Below are 22,170 nucleotides of genomic sequence, written 5' to 3'. Positions count from 1 at the left end.
AGTGGCACACAAGCCACATTACTATGGGATCCCTCTAATAGAGGGTACCTTGAAAGTCTGGGAGGCAGTCTCCATCTACTGGTCCAGACGCTGGGCTCTACCATGTAAAGGTCCTGGGCTTTAATGGTGGTGATAGTGGGAGACAATAGAAAAATATGGCTCCCAGTGAGGAGTCGTGGATAGGCACAGGGATATCTGAGTAAACTTGCTTAGGAGCACATGTGAGACACCTCAGGGACCTTCTAGAACTACTACAGATAAGGGCAGGGGTGAATGAAACCTTTGCTATTATATGTGATATAAGTTTATCAGTACTACTGGCTTGGCTAAAGGAATCCCAAGTAAAAATATTTGCAAAACAAAAAATGTGTCATGAACAGAGCACCCAAGGATGGGGTACATCATTGAAAAGTTTAGAATCTCCTAGAATAGCCTGGTTGCCCACGGGATGCTATTCGCCAGTGAGAAGCTGTACTGGCCAGGAGGGGAGAGGAGGATATGACTTTGCTTTAACGGTGTCATTCTTGTGTCTGTTGATAGTGCGGCCATGAAAATCAGCAGGAGTCCACGGGCCTGGGGCCTGCAGGAAATTGAGTGGTAGACAGATGGATTAGAATTTAAATCAAGCAAGCAGACCAAAGCACGAATGGTGTAAAGGGCAGTGCATTAACCCCCCTAAACCTCTATGTAGTAAGTATGAGCCTGCTGAGGTCTGGAGGATAGTTAATGAGTTCGACAAGTGCTGTTCCATGAATTCCATAATGGAAAGTGATGCTGTCCCCAGTTATTCAGATAAGATTTGTATAGACCTCTAGGTAGGGTATAGGGAGTTTAATTTTCAGCTTTTACTTGAGTCCTCCTGGGCATGAAGACTGGTCTTCAGAACTTTGAATATGCTGTGTCTTATGTTCAGTCATTCAACAAATATTTATTGAGATCTTACTATGTGCCAAGCAATGAGCTGAATACTAGGGATGAACTGGGGAACAAAACAGGGCTGACATCACACATCTGTCCAAAAAGAAATGAAAGCACACATCCATGCCAAGACTGGTATGCAAATGTTCATCATAGTTTTTTTTTCATAATAGACAAAAATGACCCAAATGTCCATCACTTGGAGAATGGATCAACAAGCTGTGGTATGTCCACTTCATGGAGACCTATGCCAAGGTGCGCGCAAACACGTGGATGAATCTCCAAAAGTATCATGTCAACGCAAAGAAGCCAGCCACAAAATATCACACACCATACGATTTCATTTATAGTGTATTATCCTGGAAAAACCATTATAGGGATAGAAAACAGACCTGTGGTTGCCAGTGCATGTAAGGGGTTGATTGTTAAAGGGGCATGGAGTTACTTCTGTATTTAAAAGGACAACTCTGTGCCCCATGATACATCAGTCCTACTCCTGGGCATATACAGGCACTCCTATGTTCATAGCAGCACTATTTACAATAGCCAAGACATGGAAGCAACCTAAATGTCCATCAACAGAGGCATGGATAAAGAAGATGTGCTATGTATACACAATGGAATATTAGTCAAAAAATAGAATGAAATAATGTCATTTGCAGCAACATGGATGGACCTAGAGATTATCATACCAAGTGAAGTAAGTCAGAGAAAGACTAATACCATATGATGTCACTTATATGTGGAATCTAAAATATGGCACGAATGAACGTTTTGGTGCAACAGAAACAGGCTCACAGACAGAGCACAGACTTGCAGTTACCAAGGGGGAGGGGAATAAGGGAGGGAAGGATTGGGAGTTTGGGGTTAGCAGATGCAAACTACTGTATACAGAATGAATGAACAACACGGTCCTATTATATAGCACAGAGAACTATATACAATATCCTGTGATAAACTATAACAGAAAGAATATGAAAAAGAATGTGTGTGTGTGTGTGTAACTGAATCACATTGCTGTGCCACAGAAATTAACAACATTATAAATCAACTATGCTTCAATAAATTAAAAAAATAAAAGGAAAATTCTGGCAACTGTGCTACAATGAGATTGTAGGGGCCAATGGTAGACATGGGGGGGAATAATCAAGAGCCTCTTCAACTGTGCAAGTAAAAAATGATGACAGATGATTCCCTGGTGGTAGTGGTAACTTCTGCTGAGAAGTGGTTAGATTCTGAATATATTTTGCAGGTGTAACTGACAGGATTTGAAGATGGATTGAATGCAGGGTTTAAGAAAAAGGAGATGATTCAGGGTTGATATCAAGATTTTTGTCCTAAGTTATCTGAAGAAGGGTATTCTCTTCTGCCTTGTGGAAGACCCCAGGAGGAACAGGTTTTGGTGAGGAAAATAGGGATTCTAGCTTCGAGAAGCCTAGCTGACATCCAAGAAAAGATGCTGAAGCATGTGTGTTCAGTCATGTCTGACTCTTTGCGACCCCATAGACTGCAGCCTGCCAGGCTCCTCTGTCCATGGGATTTCTCAGGCAAGAATACTATAGTGGGTTGCCATTTCATCCTCCAGGGGATCTTCCTGCCCCAGGGATCGGACCTGGGTCCCCTGCATTGGCAGGTGGATTCTTTACCACTGAGTCACCTGGGAAGCCCAGATGCTGATGAGGCAATGGGAGAAACAAGCAGGGAATTCAGTGACTCATCAAGGCTTGAGGTTTAAATATGGGAGTGAAGCTCTCAGCAAACACATGATACTTAAATTCCTGAGATTCAAGATGACAGCACATAGGGAATAAGTGTGGACAGAGAAGAGAGGAGGTCCCAGCACTGAATCCTAGATCACTCCAATATTTAGAGGTCAGGAAGATGAGGAGTAGCCAGCAGAAGAGACTGAGAATGAACATCAAGAAAAGCAGGAAGAGATCCAAGGGGGTGTGGCATCTGCAAGGTTTAGAGAAGACAATGGTTTCAGAAGGAGAAATGGGGCTGATGGGTTGAGTTCAGGTCTGAGAATTAGTCTTGAACTTGTCAGGGTCATTGGTGATCTTGAGAAATGCAATTTCAGTGGGATGGTGAGGATGAAAGCCTTGTTTGAGCAAACTCAAAAAAGAAGAGAGAAGGAAGTAAAGAGAACAGAACTCTTCAGTTTTGCTGTACGAGGCAGTGTAGAAATGGGGCAGTGCTTGAAGGTGGATGGAAAATTGAAGGAGGTTTTTGTTTTATCTGATTTCTGATACCACAGGAAGTTTGCATGCTGATGGGAAGCTCTAGAAAGGTGGGAAAAATTAATAATGTGGGAGGGAGCAAGAGAGAAATCTTGAGTAGGCTGGAGGTGGGAGTCCAGTCCACATACAGATGCTTTTGGCTTTAGACAGGAGCATGGGCAGTTTATTTACTGTAGCAGGAGAGAAGATGGGGTATATGGTCACAGATGCAGAGAGGCTGAGGCATTTTATGGGGGAGGGTATGGAAGTTCTCTTCTGATGACTTCGTTTCTCAGTGAAAAATCAGATCATTAGCTGAGACTGAAGAAAAGTAGAGGTTGGACATTTGAGAAGAGATGAGATAGAGAGGAAGAGCTGTTTTAGAGACAGAAGGAATAGACTGACTACGGAAAAGTCAGACTCTTGGCAGCATTACAGACCCACTTGAAATTTGTGCTCATGAATTTAAAATGAGACCAGTCATCACGGAGGTGCCTCAGCTCCTTGTGTGCAGGTGTCAGGGAAGTGGAGTGGTGGATTTCAATAGCACTGGGCTGTGAAGGAAGGAGAGATCTGTGAGGGACTGATGGGACTGAAGTGGTGGGAAAGGGGATGGGTGTTATGATGGGATCAAAGCCAGGTGAGGAAGGAGCTGAGACCAGAAGAGTACTACAGGGAGTGGGAAGTTGCTAGGATCAGTGGATAAATAAGAACTCCCAGCAAGACAGGAGGACTGTTAGGGTTGGGGGATTAGGGAGAGTGATGTGGAGAGGTAGAAAGTGATAGCTGGAGAGAGGAACACATAAAACTGAGACTGTGTTGCAGACAAAGCCATTGGTGAGGACCTGGTCTAGGATGTGACCACAGGAATGAATGGATGAGATAGGGCAGAACATACCCTTGGAGAAGAAAGGGTCAGGGATCTGAGAAGCTAGAGAGTTGGAAGGATCATCTATGTTGAGTATTGAAATCACCAAGAATGATAGTTGCAACAGCAGAGAGAGAGGTTAAATAATTCAAAGAAAAATGGGTGACTAGATGCGTAAATAACAGCAACAAGGCGTTTTTCATACTCTAACCTGTACTGCTTATTGTTTTGAATATTGTTTTTTCTTCCAACCTCTTCCCACTCTGTTCCCAACTAAGGATGCTTGCTGTGAGTGCATAGAAGAAAGTGTCCATGTTGCGACTATTTCTGTAGCTAAGCTCGTGCTTAGCCTAGAGGTGCTGGTTACTAGATTGACAGAGAGTCCAGAACCTTCTTTCCTCAGATGGCTTCTGGAATTTCTGAAACATATGTCCAGATGTGCTTCAGCTCTCGTAGCAACCACATGTCTAAAGATAGTGCAACCAAGTCAACTCTCAATTACTGGTTATGTTCAGTACTCAATTAACCCAGGTGAGAGTCTCTTCAATTGACCATAGGTGTGGACCAAAGATTGAGCTTGAATAAAACTGGGAGAGTCCCTTGGACAGCAAGATCAAATCAGTCAACCCTAAAGGAAATCAACCCTGAATATTCATTGGATGGACTGATGCTGAAGCTCCAATACTTTGGCCACCTGATGTGAAGAGTCAACTTATTGGAAAAGACCCTGATGCTGGGAAAGATTGAGGGCAGGAGAAGGGGACAACAGAGGATGAGATAGTTGGATGACATCACTGACTCAACAGACAAGAGTTTGAGCAAGCTCTGGGAGATGGGGAAGGACAGGGAAGCCTGGTGTGCTTCATGGGGTTGCAAAGAGTTGGACACAACTGAGCAACTGAACAGCAAAAATGGGAAGCAGTCAGTGTCATCTCTGATGATTTTCAGTCTCACTGAAGAGTTCAGGTCCCAGTTCTCAATCACTGGGGTCTATCAGTGTATCACTGTGTTATTTCTGCTAAAGCAGTGGGTTTCAAATGTCAGACAATGACAGTAACCTTGGGGAACTGTGCAAACTATCAATTCCTGGTCTTTACTCTTATTAAAACAGATTCACTGGGGTAAGGCCCAAGAATCAACATTTTCCAATGCTTCTTAGGTGCTTTTCAGTAGCTCAAATTGAGAAGCCCTGCACTAAAGTGGTGGTTGGCAAGGTTGGCCCTTTGCCAGGTGTTTTCATATTTTAACAGTGACCTCTTTAATGGGAGACCTCCTCTAGTCCAAAGGAGCAGGTTGCTAATGGTGGAATTTGGGGCATCTGTCAAGATCCTATCAAGAAGCAGAGGGCTGTTAAATTTTGTGAGTCAAGATAAAGTGCAGGAGAAGATGTTACTGTGTGCGGTCAGATTTCAATGGTCTAACATGTGGTTCCAGGAGCAGCTGCAGAAGGATCACCTAGGAGCTTATGGGAGATTCGATTCAGTTCAGTTCAGTTCATTCACTCAGTCATGTTTGACTCTTGGCGACCCCATGGACTGCAGCACGCCAGGCTTCCTTGTCCATCACCAACCTCCAGAGCTTACTCAAACTCATTTCCATTGAGTCGGTGATGCCATCCAATCATCTCATCCTCTGTTGCCCTCTTCTCCTCTCGCCTTCAATCTTTCCCAGCATCAGGGTCTTTTCAAATAAGTTGGCTCTTGCCTTCAATCTTTCCCAGCATCAGGGTCTTTTCAAATAAGTTGGCTCTTCATATCATGTGGCCAAAGTATTGGAATTTCAGCTTCAGCATCAGTCTTTCCAATGAATATTCAGGACTTATTTCCTTTAGAATGGACTGGTTGGATCTCCTTGCAGTTCAAGGGACTCTCAAGAGTCTTATCCAACACCACAGTTCAAAAGCATCAATTCTTTGGTGCTCAGCTTTCTTTATAGTCCAACTCTCACATCCACACAAGACTACTGGAAAAGACCATAGCTTTGACTAGATGGACCTTTGTTGGCAAAGTAATGTCTCTGCTTTTTAGTATGCTATCTAGGTTGGTCATAGCTTTTCTTCCAAGGAGCAAGTGTCTTTTAATTTATGGCTGCAGTCACCATCTGCAGTGATTCTGGAGCCCAAAAAAATAAAGTCTGACACTGTTTCCATTGTTTCCCCATCTATTTGCCATGAAGTGATGGGACAGATGCTGTGATCTTAATTTTCTGAATGCTGAGTTTTAAGCCAACTTTTCACTCTCCTCTTTCACTTTCATCAAGAGGCTCTTTAGTTCTTCTTTGCTTTCTGCCATAAGAGTGGTGTCATCTGCTTATCTTACGTTATTGATATTTCTCCTGGCAACCTTAATTCCAGCTTGTGCATCATCCAGCCCAGCATTTCACATGATGTACTCTGCATATAAGTTAAATAAGCAGGGTGACAATATACAGCCTTGACGTACTCCTTTCCCTGTTTGGAACCAGTCTGTTGTTCCATGTCCAGTTCTAACTGTTGCTTCTTGACCTGCATACAGATTTTTCAGGAGGCAGGTCAGGTGGTCTGGTGTTCCCATCTCTTTAAGAATTTTCCACAGTTTGTTGTGATGAACACAGTCAAAGGCTTTGGCAAGTCAATAAAGCAGAAGTAGATGTTTTTCTGGAACTTTTTTGCTTTTTCAATGATCCAGTGGACGTTGGCAATTTGATCTCTAGTTCCTCTGCCTTTTCTAAATCTAGCTTGAACATCTGGAAGTTCACGGTTCACATACTGTTGAAGCCTGGCTTGGAGGATTTTGAGCATTACTACATTTTGAGCATATTACATTACAGGAGATGCAGATTCTCAAGCCTCACTCGAGATCTGATGAATCAGACAGTTTGGGGGTTGCTTTTTGTATGTGTTTTCACAAACCAGACAGGTGATTCTGATGTCCACTCACATTTGCGTATCACTTTTCCAGCCTGTGAGCCCAAGCTGGTGCATGCCCCTTCTGACATGAGGGGACTTGATGTAGGTTGAGCTCACTCACTCTCTGGATCCCCTGACTCCATCTTTCTGGTGCTCTGGGTTGTCGGGAGTGGGAGAGATGCTCTGCTCTGATGACTTCTGCCAGGGGGTGTGGCAGTGATGGCGTCTAGGTGTTTGACACTACTGGGGCAAAGATATTTGCATAGGAGGCAGCTCTTCCATTCCCCCAAACACCCTGAACTCTCAGTGGGTGGTCACCCTATGTTTCCTCTCAGAGAAGGTCTAGGGTAATACATTCTGATGTGTCTATACATCAAACCATCTGTTTTTAACCAGGGGTTGCCTTCTGAGGAGCTTCATGACCAACTCACTTTGGTTTGGATTTCAGGGCTAAAAGCCACAGGCTAATACCTCCCGGAAACTGCCAAGACTATTTGACCATAGCCATCACTTCCCTAAAGAATGTCATTAATTTAAACACTTAGCTTAACACAGAAGTAAGAGTGTCCATCTTATGCAAAGTCACATACAAATGATTTGGAATTACTTCCATCCACTGCCTCCTTCATTAATCCAGAAGACAAGGGTTCCACTGAATTATACAGGACTCTTACATTGGCTGTTGATTATTTTTAAACTTGCTCTATTATTTAAAAGTAATAGAGATTGCAGTTTTATATGATCTGATTTTTATTCAGATTTGAAAGTCATTCACATCAAATTAAAATTCCTTTGGGCCCTTTAAAATGCCTGAAATTAAAGTTTATGATTTAATAACTAAAGGGTGTATAGGGAATGCAAACTGACTTTCTGAATGTTTGTAATACAGAAATTTCCAGAAGATACCCAGCCTCTCCACATTACTCTTTCCTCCATTTAGCAGGCACAGTGGTGATGGGGGAAGATCCAGGACTGTTAGCCAAGATACTTGGGTTTCAGTCCAGGCTTTGTCGAAAGTGAGTTAGTGCAAAAAAAAGAGCCATGGTATTTGACTACTTATTGTCCTTGAAGGACTTAGAAAATCAGAGTGCAAGAACAAATGGGAAAAGGAGGGGGGCAGTGTATAAAGGGCTGGTGGAATCAAACAACTCAAAGAGAATGCAAACTGCTGACTACTTCACACAAATGATGCCTAGTTCTAGGAGAAAGAGCTTCCTCTTTCCCTTCTCCTCTCCTATCTTCCTTTCCTCGTCCACATTTCTTCCTTTTATCCCACAGCTCCTTCTTTCCTTCTTCCCTCCCCTCTTTTATCACGCAATCCAAATAACTGAGCAAGAGTTCACTAAACATCTCTTGGTCCCAGAGGTATGAGAATTACCATCCATCCTTAGACCAGAGCTAGAGGGATATCTTCCCTGAGTCCTGGGGCTTTAGACCTTTGCTACTGAAAGTGTGGTTCATGAGCCAGCATCAGCAGCATCACCTGGGAGCTTGTCAGAAATGGAGACTTAAATACCATTCCAGACTTCATGAATTGGAATGTGCATTTTTACCAGCTCCCAGTTGATTCAGGAGCACATTAAAGTTTGGGAAACATTGTTCTAGAGGCCCTCTCCTTTGACCATGCCCCTCTGCACCAAGCAGGATTCTGAAAGGCAAAGGGGATATGCCCACACAAAACTTGCCCATTCTAGAACCAGAAATTCTCTGGGTTCCTGGATCCTTAAATTCCTTACCCTAAACACATGAGTCTGCTTCCAAGGCCTACTGCACAGCCAGTATATATTCCTCTAAGCCTGAGAAGCACCCAGATGTGGCTGGGTTGGAGGGTGGAAACAGGGAGGTCTGTGGAAGAAGTCTGGCCACACCATGTGGGATGGCTCTGTGGGTGGGAAAGGAAGGAAGTGGTCAGGTGCCAGCTCTCTCTACTCCTCCAAATTCCAGGGTAAAACTGCAAGGAACCCCGGAATTCTAAATTCACACCTGGCCTTGCAAATTGTTATGACAGTTTATTTGTCAAGATAAGAGGAAAGAGGCTTTTTCTTCTAAACATTTGTTAGCTTGATGTATAACTTTCCGCCATTCAGACATATGGTATGTGGGCCTCCCTTTGTACTCTTGACTCAGTTCTGCAGATGTTAGGGGTGAGTCTGCTGGTGATGGGGTGAGGGGACAGCTGAGGTTTTCCAGCACAGCAGGCCCTGCTTGTCTTCGGGAGACACAAAGTGAGAGCAGCTTTGCATGCTTGGAGGCTCTTCCTAAACCTTGAGGTCTTTTATTTAGGGCATTTCCTTTAGAACGTCCTTAAAGGAGCTATTCGGGCTTCCCTGGTGGCTCAGTTGTAAAGAATCCTCCTGCCAATGCAGGAGATGTGGGTTCAATCCCTGGGTTGGGAAGATCCCCTGGAGAAGGAAATGGCAACCCACTCCGGTATCCTTGCCTGGAAAATCCCATGGACAGAGGAGCCTGGTGGGCTACAGTCCACGGGGTCACAAAGAATCAGACACGACTGAGCGACTCAACAACAATGAGAGGAGCTTTTTGTCCATCCTTTAACCAAAAATCTCTTCAAGTTCTCTCTCTTTTTTAAAAAAAATAATTACGACATCTTTATTCGGCACTGGGTATCCCAACATTAGTTCATTACAGTTCCTCAGAAAACAAGCCAAAAAATCAGCACAAAAATAAAAATAATGGCTCAAGGCCCGCACTCACATGGAGTTGGACCTATCAAGGCATTGCCCCAACGCACGCACATGCATGCATGTGCACGTTTGCACAGGTGCACTTGTGCAAACACAGAGACTTGCGGCTCCAGGTGAGACGTTAGTAAGCTTTGGGGAGTGTGCACGGGGCTGCTTCCATGTTTTGGCATTTTTAGGATGCCCTCCCCGCCCCATCCCCATGAACTAAAGATGGCTGGTACAGCCAGTAAAGTAGCAGTGTGTGTGCTTGGCAGCTTTATTTTTCCTCACAGGATGTCTCAGATAACCACCCTGCGTGCGGCAACTGGACACTGTGTTTGATTCACTCTTTCGGAGATTCAAGCTCATGTTAGAAAGTTACATTTGGGAGGAGGGAGGAGGGTTCAGGATGGGGAGCACGTTTTTACCTGTGGCGGATTCATGTTGATGTATGGCAAAACCAATACAATAAAGTTAAAAAATAAAATAAAAAGAAAGTTACATTTTTCTCAAAAGTGCCTGCCCAGTACATGGTGTAGAGCACAGGTTCTCCAACTTAGCACCTTGGGTACCATCCCTGAAATTATTAGTTGCGAACAGGGAGGCCCAATGGTCTGGATTGTTAGCAAACACTCTGGTGATTCTGACTGTGGTGGTTGTCTGGCCACACTTGGAGAAACCTTAATTTGGAAAGGAAGTGGTGTCACAGTCCCTGCAGTGGTCTTGTTCCGCTTATAGGCTGGGCTATGCCTGTCAATTATCTGTTCAGATGCTGGTGACTCATTAGTGGCTTGGAGCTCATGAAATCCCTGCATTTAATTTAACAAATATTTATTAGGCATCAGCTCTGTATGGGAATGTAATGGGCACGGAGAACCCACCAAAGTATAAGGTATAGCTCCAGCTATAAGGAGCTTGAGTGCCTTTTCTGTCTGTTTACATTGTCAGGACTGTCATTAATGTAATTTAGGATTATCTGTTTTGTTTCATGGGTAGAGTCCTGTGTTGGAGAGAAAAGAGGAACAAAACAGAATACAGAGGAAAGATGCAGTATCTATTAGTTAAGCACAATGCATTGAATGTATCTATAGTTACAAAATATCCTGACAATCCCAACTGCAATTACAATAAATCTGTCTTAATCAAAAACCGTCCATTCAAAGCCTTGCAGAAAAAAAAAATTATGCCACTAAAAATGAACTTTGAGGCTCATGTGAAAGAATTTTTAAAAGGAGTTATTACTAAGGTGAAGTCTATATAGCTACAATTATGTGATAATGGGGAGATAACCATTTAGGCTGTATTATTCAAATAAAGGAAGAAACCTTTTTGTCTCTAGCCATTACTCAACTTGATTATCTGTGTTGTCCCCCAAATTCCAGGTAATCGTTTTGCCTTGGCTTTCTTTGATCTAGCTTGAGTTTGGAATTAGAGATGTAAGCAATATCCTTTTTGTTAAATTCCGTGCATAGCTTCTGAGACCTAATTCATCGGCCGACATCCCTGGACAGAGCATAGAAACCCACCTGGACACCGTTGTCAAGGTTTCTCACACATATTTCACTGTGGAAGCTGTAAGCCTCTGAGGAAGGGTTGGTTAATTAAATGCCTTTTAGTCACAAGGTTTAATGAGACTGCTTTTAAGATATATTTGGGGAATTGATGGAATATCTATTTTCTTTTCACACCCTCCCCTACCACATACATATACACACTCCAGTCCTTGACTTCTAGCTCAGAAAAATCAAAGCTGGGTTTGTGATTTATTCTCAAACTGGAGTTAATGATTAAAAACCCCTCCCAGGCTGAAATCTGGGGATGAGGGGTTCTGCCTGTGTTCACTTGGAGAAGGAGGAAAATTTCATTTACAGAAGTGTACCTGTGGAAAAATCTTCCACTCTTGACTGAGAACTGCCCAACCCCTCCGTTCTCCACTCTTGGCCTCCCCTCCTGCTACTTTTCTTACCTCTGTTCAACACTCAGAAGAGACCCAAGTGGCCTTCAGCTGAAATTCTGGCCCCAGAGCAGATTTCAGACACGGGCACCATCTTGCTTTGGGAGCTGTGAATTCCAGCCACATTTGACCCTTACCCCTACAAAAGGCCTCTCTTTTTAATGCTCTGGGCCGTCCACTGTCTTATGACACCAGTCAAGTTCTCTGCAGTTTCAAGTGTGGGGCCCTGAAAGGAGTCCCAAGCCTGGCGTCTTTTCTGCTCTTTCGTTGATAGATCACTGTTGCATCAAAGTTTCTGAGTCAGGAAAGCCCATTCTTGGGCCACCTGGCTGGACATGTGAGCTTCCTACACCACAGCCTATGACTGACTCAGGGAGGCAATGGGGCGGCTCTTCACTTTGCACCACAAGTAGCCTTTTCCAGGTCACACCTGCCAACAAGGCAGCCTAGAGGGTGGCTTGCTGCTGCTGCTGCTGCTGCTGCTAAGTCGCTTCAGTCATGTCCGACTCTGTGCGACCCCACAGACGGCAGCCCACCAGGCTCCCCCATCCCCAGGATTCTCCAGGCAAGAACACTGGAGTGGGTTGCCATTTCCTTCTCCAATGCATGAGAGTAAAAAGTGAAAGTGAAGTCGCTCAGTCATGTCCGACTCTTAGCGACCCCATGGACTGCAGCCTACCAGGCTCCTCCATCCATGGGATTTTCCAGGCAAGAGTGCTGGAGTGGGGTGCCATTGCCTTCTCCGAGAGGGTGATTTGGAAAGTAGCAAAAGGTGAAAAGGCAGCAGGCTGAACAAGCTAACCCAGCTCTCCTCTTTCTCCAACCCCTGATGACTTGTGTTTTCTCCCAGACAGCTGCCATTTTGGTCTTCCAGCCACTCAAGAATAGAATTGTACAGCTTCAGACCAGGGGAACTTCTCTGCATGTCAGAGATGAGGGGAAACGAAAAGGATTCTGGATTAAGTGCCACCTCTCTAAGAAGTCACACAGCCCTGTATCAAGTGAGAGGGCAGTGTGGTTTATGTCAGGGAGGGATGTGAGTTGGGGATGGGAGAGAGTCCAATCTAAAGTCAACAAAATCCAATTGTTCCTCCCTCAATTCTTCACTCTCTTGTTTTCCTAATCTGTACACACACACTGCCCCTGGGCAGGAATTCTTTCCAACAAGTACCCCTTGTTGGTGGCCATTCAGACCCTGCTTAAATGCTTCTAGTCATGGGGATATCATTTTCTTGTGAAATTGCACCTTATAATCCTGTATACTAATATCCCAGATCCCCACTTGTAGGCGATGGGTTTAAGGGCATGAGCTCAACCAACCCAGCCCCCTCTGAGGAGCATTGGCTTGGACTAAAAAGGCTCTGACTTTTAAGATTAAATGGTGAATGCAGATGTCCCTGGGTTCAGGCCGTACCACTCTCTGGCCTCAGATAGCCATTAACTCTTCAGGGAGCCTAATGCTATAGCCTTTGTGTGTTTAATGTAAACAACTCTTCTGTGCTTTAAATGCTACAACCACAGTTGCTTCTTGTTTGTGCTAAAAGTCATGTTCTCCTTGCACTGGGTCCAAGTGGCCCAGGTGGAAAGTTTTGAAGAAATTGAAGAAGAGGTACATTTTTAAATGAAATGAAGGCAGATGGAAGCTGGAGTCATACAAAGGACATTCGAGTTGGATTTTCCCAGAGAGACTTCAAGCCTGTAATACCCATTTGCCATGTTTTATGTTTAATTTTCCTCAGGCGTTTGTTTTGCTCCATTCGCCTCTAGGCTGTCTCAGCTGTTGTTCACGCATGGTACTGTGGATGTTTCTGCTGCAAAGTTTGATCAGCTAGAACTCTTTCCACGTGTCAAAACACCCAGCTTCCACTGTCTTGAGGGAAAATTCGAGAAGGTACTGGTTTACCTAATGGGGAAGTTCAGGGTGGGGGCTGGCTTTAGGTAGAGCTTGATTCAGAGGCTCCAGGGCTGTCACCAAGAGGCACGGCTCTCTGGAGACTCAGCCTCGCTCTCCTCCATCCATCAGTTCACTTCTCAGATTTCACAAGGTGGCAGGGCACTGGCAGTGGCTTCTATTTTCTCAATTGCACATCTTGTTAGTCCAATCCGAGGGACACTTGATACTTTGACAGGAGCTCCCAGCACGTGACCCCCTCTCTCTTTGTGTTTTCTACACCCTGGTGTGAGAGGTGGAGCCCACCAAGACCGTTTGTACTTCACCTCGACAGAGGGATCTCTGCCCAAGCCTATCTGGATTGTTGTTCAAAGAGGAGCTGACAGATCCTGGGAGGGAGATTGAACATGTGTATAGCAGGGGCAGCTTTCAATTTTCTTCTTGGGTGATTCGGCACCCTCAGTGCAACTCACCTATACATTGACATGGGAAACAGACAGCATTGGAAGCAGTGGCTTCAAACACAAGAGGAATAAGATACCAAGAATAGTTTTGAAATCAGTGCCAATACAAGGAGGGAGATAGAGGAAATTCTACTCTGGGTGGTGGGAGAGGAGGAAGCTGAGAAGAATCAGAGGATACGGTGTGAAAGTGGTTTGGCCACAGTATCCTCCAAAACTGTAATAGTGATAAGCATAACAGGAATACTTAGCAATAATGCATATTGAGCATAATGCTGGACAGAACTTTACATGTATTAACCCATTCAATACAAGTACTTTACATGTGTTAACTCATTTAATCCACACAACAGCCCTATAAATCAAAAGTTATTATCATCATCATCCCCATTTTATAGATGGAAAAATCAAGGCCCAGAGAAGCAACTTGTCCTACAGCTAGAAAGTTGCACAACTAGGATTTCAACTCCAATAGCTCTTAACCCGGGCTTCCCTGGTAGCTTAGCTGGTAAAGTATCCACCTGCAATGTGGAAGACCTCAGTTTGATTCCTGGGTCGGGAAGATTCCCCTGGAGAAGGGATAGGCTACCCACTCCAGTACTCATGGGCTTCCCTGGTGGCTCAGATGGTAAAAAATCTGCCTGCAGTACAGGAGACCTGGGTTCAATCCTGGGTTGGAAAGATCCCCTGGAAGAGGGCATGGCACCCCACTCCAGTATTCTTGCCTGGAGAATCCCCATGGACAGAGGAGCCTGGCAGGCTGCAGTCCGTGGGGTCCCAAAGAGTTAGACACGACTAAGCAACTAAACACAGCACAGCTCTTAACCCCACATTATAGTGTCCCCAGTGAATGGCAATGTTCTGGTGGCTCCAGGGACAGGAATATGGCTGAAGGAGTGGCTTGAGTCACTCTCTAGAGCTGACAGTGTAGCGGACTCAGAAGAAGGACATAAGAACAAGAGCAGGAGACTTTATTTATTCTTCACAGAAGTAAAAAAGATAATTATGCCCCATACAATACAATAAAGTATCAAGGTTGCTGTTTAATAGGAGGAATGTCAGGAAGTGCAGGGTGTGGTTAACTCTTAGTCTTCTGGAGGCTAGCCACTGACTGTAAGTGGTAAGTGTGACTGTGGGCAAGTCACTTAACCTCTCAGTCCCTCGGTTTCCTCTTCTGTGAAATAAGGATGACTGTGCCTTGTCTCCCTTGTTGTATCATTATGGAGATTAGACAAGATAATGTGAGATGAAACACTTTGTACAGAGAACTTGCAGTCATAATTATGCTTTCTATGGGCACTTAAAAGCTTATTTGCAGTAATTTATGGCATTGTCATTGGGGTACTTTTATTAAAGAAAAGCTCTCTTTTCTAAAGAGTATTATATATTATCTTCTAGAAATAACTTACTTTTTAAAAATTACATATTCAGTGTAGATAATTTCAAAAACAAAAATGAATATAAAATGAAGAAAACAATAAAATTGCCAGGAAAAAATCTACTCAACGTTTTGGTTAATATTTGTTTCAGTTCAATTTCTATGCCTATCTATGCTTTTTTAAACCTAATAATGTTTCAGTCTAATATTTTATCTCACATATATACACTGTCTTTACTCTTTTGTAACCCACTTTTCCCTATTGTATTTATTAAGAATATATTTCCTTGTCATAAATCTTGTATAACAGTGACTTCTAAATGTTTTGACCATGATCCATAGTAAAAAAAAAAAAAAATACATTTACATCGCTACTCAGTAAACACACACACACACAGATGCACACACTCGTACATATAATTGCCTGATACTTGCCATTAATGTGTATGGTGTAGTCTGTTATTTTCTATTTCATATTAAAATGAAATAGTATAGAATAGATAGAATACACTATTTCATGATTTACTTATAGCTTCTATGACCCACATTTAGATCACAATTTGTAGTTTGAAAAATTTGTGGAGATACACCATAGGATATGGTATAGGATTTGTGGAGATATACCATAATTATTTAACAGATCTCCTATTGAGCTTCTATATATTTTAAAATATCTTGCCATTCATTCTTTTGTTCATTAAATCGTTCAGTAAATATGTATGAACTGCCTAGTATGTACCAGGCACTGTTCTAGGTGCTGGGGACACAGTGGCAATCTAGAAGGGATAAGGTCCCCATGTTATTGCACTTACAATCTATGGGAAGCAGGAAAATAGGCAATATACATATCTACAGACCAGGAAACACCAAGATAATATGATGGGGAATGATGGAGAAAGCTATTGTAGGTGATGGTCAGGAAAGGTTTCTCGAAGAGGTGGCATTTAAGCTGGTATTTCAGTATCTAGAAGATATTGGTTTAAAAAAATTTTTTCATGTATCTATTTTATTTAGTTATTTTTAGTCGTGCTGGGTCTTTGTTGCTGTGTGGGCTTTCTCTAGTTGTGGTGAGCAGGGGACTACTCTTCATCGCAGTACATGGGCTTCTCATTGCAGTGGCTTTTCTTGTTGTGGAGCACGGGCTCTAGGGCAACAGGCTTCAGTAGTTTCAGCTCCCAAGCTCTAGGGCACAGGCTCCACAGTTGTGGCATGTGGGCTTAGTTGTTCCTTGACACGTGGTATCGTCCTTGACTAGGGATTGAACCTGTGTCTCTTGCATTGGCAAGCAGATTCTTATCCATTGTGCCACCAGGGGAGTCCTAGAAGACATTGTTGAACTGCATCTTGAAAAGATTTGGTGTAGGAAAATTTAGGCTGAGAGGACAGGTAGCAGAAAGACCTAAAGGTGGTCAGGAGCCTGGAATGTTTCAGAATCAGGAGGATGGCCAGTGAAACCCCATAAAAGTGAGCAAGGTGGAGGAGGGAGGGTCATAAAGGTTGGGGTTAAAAAGGTTGGCAGGGGTCATATCATCCAGGACTTTCTGTTGCAGACATGCTCCGTTTTTGTTTACATCCACAGGTATGGCTGGAGGGAAAAGCTTGAGAAGCATCTTGACTAGCTACAGCTGTGAACAAAGAACATTGGGTGGTAGGGAGAATAAGAAAGTGACATACTTTTCTGAATGAAGGCTTCTGTATGAAAGAAGATCCAAGTTTTGTTGGAGGAGCGTGGCCCTGGCACAACACCTTATTCTGTCCCCAGTACACCTTTCTGGGGAGATTTAATCTCCCAGAAAAGAGGATCTTTGACTAATGCGCTTCCATGTCCTCAACACCTAGCACAATGCTTGACCCACAGTAGGTGTTCAATGAATGTTTGTGAGGCAAACAAGTAAATAAATGACATCTCTCACTCCCAGGCACATAAGCAAAGGATAGAGGCAATTTGTGACAAATTTACATGTTCTCATAGTGTGACCTGCTAATCCTCATGCTAACGGAGGAGAAAGGGCCTCCATGTGGTGAAGGGAGAGTATTTCTTTAGCTCCTTCCTGGTGAAGTCACAAATTCTCTCTCAGAAGGTATTATTTATTTTAATTGGTCTTTTTAAAAAAAAAAAAATTATTGAAATGGCATGACGACTCACCAGCTGTTTTTTGCAGTGAAAAGAGATAACACATTGTGATTGCCAGAAACAGATGTTGAAGAGGGCTGGAAATTTGATTTTTCCACATCAGGGACCCTGTTGTGCATTGAAAAAAATTGACAGGGTTATTGGAAACTAGATTGTTGGTTTCTGTGAGGTTGTTCACTCATTTTGTTGAAAAAGGGATGGTGGGAATTGCAAGAAAAACAGACGAGCCCTGGAGGAGCCGCTTTGGCTCTGAGTGGCTCTCTGAAACAGCCTTCCCCTGCCCTGCTTCCTTGTTGCCATCATCAACCTGTGCTCTGGGTAAACATGGAGGAGGCAAACAGAGATATTTTATTCTGGTGGTTAATGAAAGCTTCTCTTAATTGTCTTCCAATTTCAGAGTAAATAGCCTAGTTTTTTGGAATATAGAAAACATTCCAGAAAGCAATGCTGGGAAGAATATGACAAGTAGGGAAGAGATCTCTGAGAGAGCAACATAATACTTCCTTCCCTAAGGAATTTGAAGCAGCTCACCACCTTAAGCGTGGTCACAGGGTTAGAAAACTGTTTTATCTTCTCCTGGAAGATAGAGACAGCCTGTCTATGTGGTGGGGGCTTTCTATCTTTTTAGCAAAATTGTTGTCTGTCATTATTTGAGCTTTTTTTTTTTTGGAATAGTTGAAGTATAACTGATTTACAATGTTGTGTTAGTTTTATGTGTACAGCAAAGTGGTACAAAGTAATACAGATTCTTTTCCCTGATAGGCTATTAGAAAATATTGAGTATAGTTCTCTGTGCTCTACAGTAGGTCCTTGTTGATTATCTGTCTTATATATAGTAGTGTGTATATGTTAATCCCACCCTCCTAATTCAGCCCTCCCCTACCTTCCCCCTTAGTAACCATGTTTGTTTTCTATGTCTGTGGGTCTGTTTCTGTTATATAAATAAAAACATTTGCATCTTTTTTTCCACATTCTACATATAAATGATATCATATGATATTCACTTTTCTCTTTCTGGTTTACTTCACTTAGTACGATAATCTCTAGGTCCATCCATGTTGCTACAAATGGCACTGGGTTCATCTGGTTCATTCTTTTTTAAGGCTGAGTAATATTCCACTTGGTGTGTACACACACACACACACACACACAGAATATCTTCTGTATTCATCTGTTGAAGGACAGTTAGCTTTCTTCCATGTCTTGGCTTTTGAGGTCTTTATTGAAGCATAGTATTCATACAGAAAATGCACAGGTCATAAGTGTACAATTAGATTGATTTGCATAAAGTCAACACACTGGGCGCTTAAACCAGCAACCAGATCACGAAACAGAACATGACCAGCCCCCTAGAAGAATCTTCCTCCTGCCCTAGTGATCTCCACCACAAAAGGTAATCACTGTTTTGTCTTTAAGCACAATAAATCCATTTTGTCTGTTTTAACATATAATGTAAATAGAATCTTATAGTATGTACTCTTTTGTGTCTGGCTTCTTTTGTTCAGTATCATGTTTGTGAAATTCATCCATAGTTGTATATATAGTTATAGTTCAGTCATTCCCATGGACATATAGTCATCTATTGTGTGACTTTTCCTTTCTTTTCCTTTCTAATTTTGATGAGCATTTGGATAATTTGCAGTTTATTTATTTATTTATTTTTTACCGTTACAGCCAGTGCTACTTTAAACATGTCTCTTGGGGGACCTGTGTACCCATTTCTGTTGGGTATATTCCTAGGAGCTGAATTGCTGGTTTGTGTATATCCCACTTTAGTAGATGCTACCAAACAGTTCTCCAAAGTCGTTGCACCAGTTTCCACTCCTATTAGCCATGTGGGAGAGCTCTGGCCTCTGTCTTTTTGCTGTTGTCGCTCCCTACACCTTGCCTTGAGTAACTTCAGTTGCTGCCACTGTGCTTCCGAAAGTGTGGTTTGAAGGATGTCACCTGCAAAAGGCGGTGCTCTTAAGCAGTTTTCCTTACTCTCTCTCTCCCTACTGCAGTGCAGACTGCTCAGCATCTGCTCAAGTATGAAATTAACCTTTATATAATGCTGGCTGGGATTGGAGAAGGTGAAACTAGAGGAAATCATTCTGGTTATTGAGATTTGTTTTTCAGGATTGTAGTTTCAAAATGTCCCTGATTCCCCAGATATTAAAGCTAACAGAAGGAATGAGTAAAAGCTTAACTTGCCTTCTGAAAAGGAATATAGGCAGGTGTTAATAGAGTTATGAAAATCAATATGAATTGTAATTGGGGTAGGCCTGTGTGGATTCAAATCCTGGCTCCATCACTTACTGTGTGACATTAACCAAATTACTTAATATGTCTGTGTCTTGATTGCCTTAGCTGCCAAGAGACAATACTAGTAACATCTACCTCAAAGGGATAGACTTGTGAGGACTAAATCTGGCACTACATGTGAAACACTTAGAAGAACTCATGGCATGTGGTATGTGCATTGTGAGCATTAGCTAGGTAACTGCCCGTCTTAAGTCTTGAACACTAGAAGTGGTGCCTAAGAAGAAGATTCTTGTTTAATGAGGAAGTATTCTCTAGAGAAAGGAAGGCCAAGAAGCAGGACAGGGCAGGGGAAGGATCTAAGCAAGGATGTGGTCCATCCAAAGTCCAGCTTTAGTGTATCCTATGGTGGCACTTGGTGCTTCGCTGGTGGCTCAGACGGTAAAGAATCTGCCTGCAATGCAGGAGACACGGGTTCAGTCCCTGGGTTGGGAAGATCCCCTGGAGGAGGGCATGGCAACCCACTCCAGTGTTCTTGCCTGGAGAATCCCATGGACAGAGGAGACTGGTGGGCTACGGTCCATAGGGTTGCAAAGAGTCGGACACGACTGAAGCTGACTAAGCAGCAGCAGCAGCATGGTGGCTCTTGGAATGTAAACGGCACCAGTTGCCCCACCCTGAAGCAAGGGAGATGGCTTTTCACACCCCCTTGTTGTGATCTGTCATTGACTGTGGGCTGCAGGGGGTGGAGCACTCTTAGACTGGGGACTCTGCTCCTATTGGCTGAGGCCAATCCTCCAGAGAAGGGGACATCTATAAGCTCTTACCTGGGGCTGGGTGCACCTGCCAAAAAGAGGATATGAGTGGGGCACAAGACAGTCTATCATTTCTAACCAGACTTTTATTTGTAGTCAAGTCAGAAAAGTCACAAGTTCAGTGATTCTAAACAAAGTCTTTGAGGAGTAAGGGAGGTTATCTTCCTAGACATTCTTTGCCAGGGACAAGATGTCCATGGGCACCCAGAAGTTCTCGTAGTCTTTGCCCACATGAATAATAAGCATGTGAGTGTATGCCCTACACACAAGCAGCTGCCTTGGTACAGGCTCACAGCATTAAGGCTCCCAATATAATTCTGGTCCTTCCATTCATTGGGACCTCCTTTAGCCCTGCTTCTCAGGACAGTTTCCTTTACAGGCCACCACTTTAAGTTTTTCTCTGCCTTCTGGCCATCCCTGTCCCTGTGGGAGAAATGAAAGGAAATACACAGAGGGCATCATCTATCTGAAGGTCTGGATCTATGGTACTTCCTAGTGAAATGTCGCCATACCAAGATCTTGTGACTTAATCAGAATTTACATAATCTGCCCTTCTCTGTGGGAGATGGAAGCAGGTGACCTCTGCCAGATGTGCACTTGGTTTCTAGGAGGTGGCTCTGCTGGCCATGCTTCTCTCAGGAGTCAGATTTCCACTTACACAGGACAAAGCAACATCAAAGCAAAATGAGTCACTGCTTGGACAAACGGGAAGCTTCTTCCTTCCCTGACTCTGCACCCAGGAAATGCAGGGGGAGCCTGTGCACACCTGGGTGACGATGGGGGTTGGGGACTGAAAGAACATGAGAGAGCCAGTCTCACACTGAAATCTGTGTCTCCTCATTTCAGTCAGATGAACTGAGAGAGTTGCATCTAGCCTGCCTTGGAAGTAAAATCTCAGAAAGGGAGATTGAAGGGACAGCAGCACTAAACTGAAGTCTGCAACATATACCATATCTAAGAATTGGTTCCTTGGATAGTAAGTAGCTCATCTGTTCGTTCGTTCATTAATTTGTTCAACTGGTGTTTAGCAAGTATCCTCTGTGTGCCAGTTTCTGTGCTCCATAAGTGTACCTTTCAAGGAAATCAGTCACAAAATAAATAACTATAATTGTGATGAGTGTTAAAAAGCTGAACCCACCTGAAATTGGAAGCTCTAGTACATTGTTCAGGCTTCGCTGGTGGCTTAGTGGTAAAGAATCCACCTGTCAAAGCAGGAGACTCGGGTTTGATCCCTGTGGTTAGGAAGATCCCCTGGAGAAGAAAATCGCAACCCACTCCAGTATTCTTGCATGGGAAATCTCATGGACAGAGGAGCCTGGCGGGCTACAGTCCATGGGGTCGCAAATGAGTCAGACACAACTTAGTGACTAAACAACAACAACAAAGGACATTGTTCAGTACCAGCGGGAGCAGAGCTGGGAAGTTTTTCTAGCATAGGAACAGCTGTTTCTGATACACAGGAAGCCCATGGGCAGAATAGAAGGCGAAAGCTGGAAAAAAAATTAGATTTTGCATTCCAGTGCTTTGGTTGCAAGGAATGACCACATGGATGCCTGCCAGTTCATTCACGCATCTGTTTGACAAATATCTGAACACCTCCAGGATATACCAACTAGACGCATTTCAGATTCCACAAGATTATTTTCATAATCTATATAGTGGCATCATTCCTCGTATCCTCCTGGGGCCGCTCTATTCAGATACGCCAGAAGACCAGCTG

Source organism: Bos mutus, chromosome X (genome assembly GCF_027580195.1).
Source record: "Bos mutus isolate GX-2022 chromosome X, NWIPB_WYAK_1.1, whole genome shotgun sequence".
NCBI lineage: Eukaryota > Metazoa > Chordata > Mammalia > Artiodactyla > Bovidae > Bos > Bos mutus.
Note: the sequence above shows the minus strand (reverse complement) of the source record.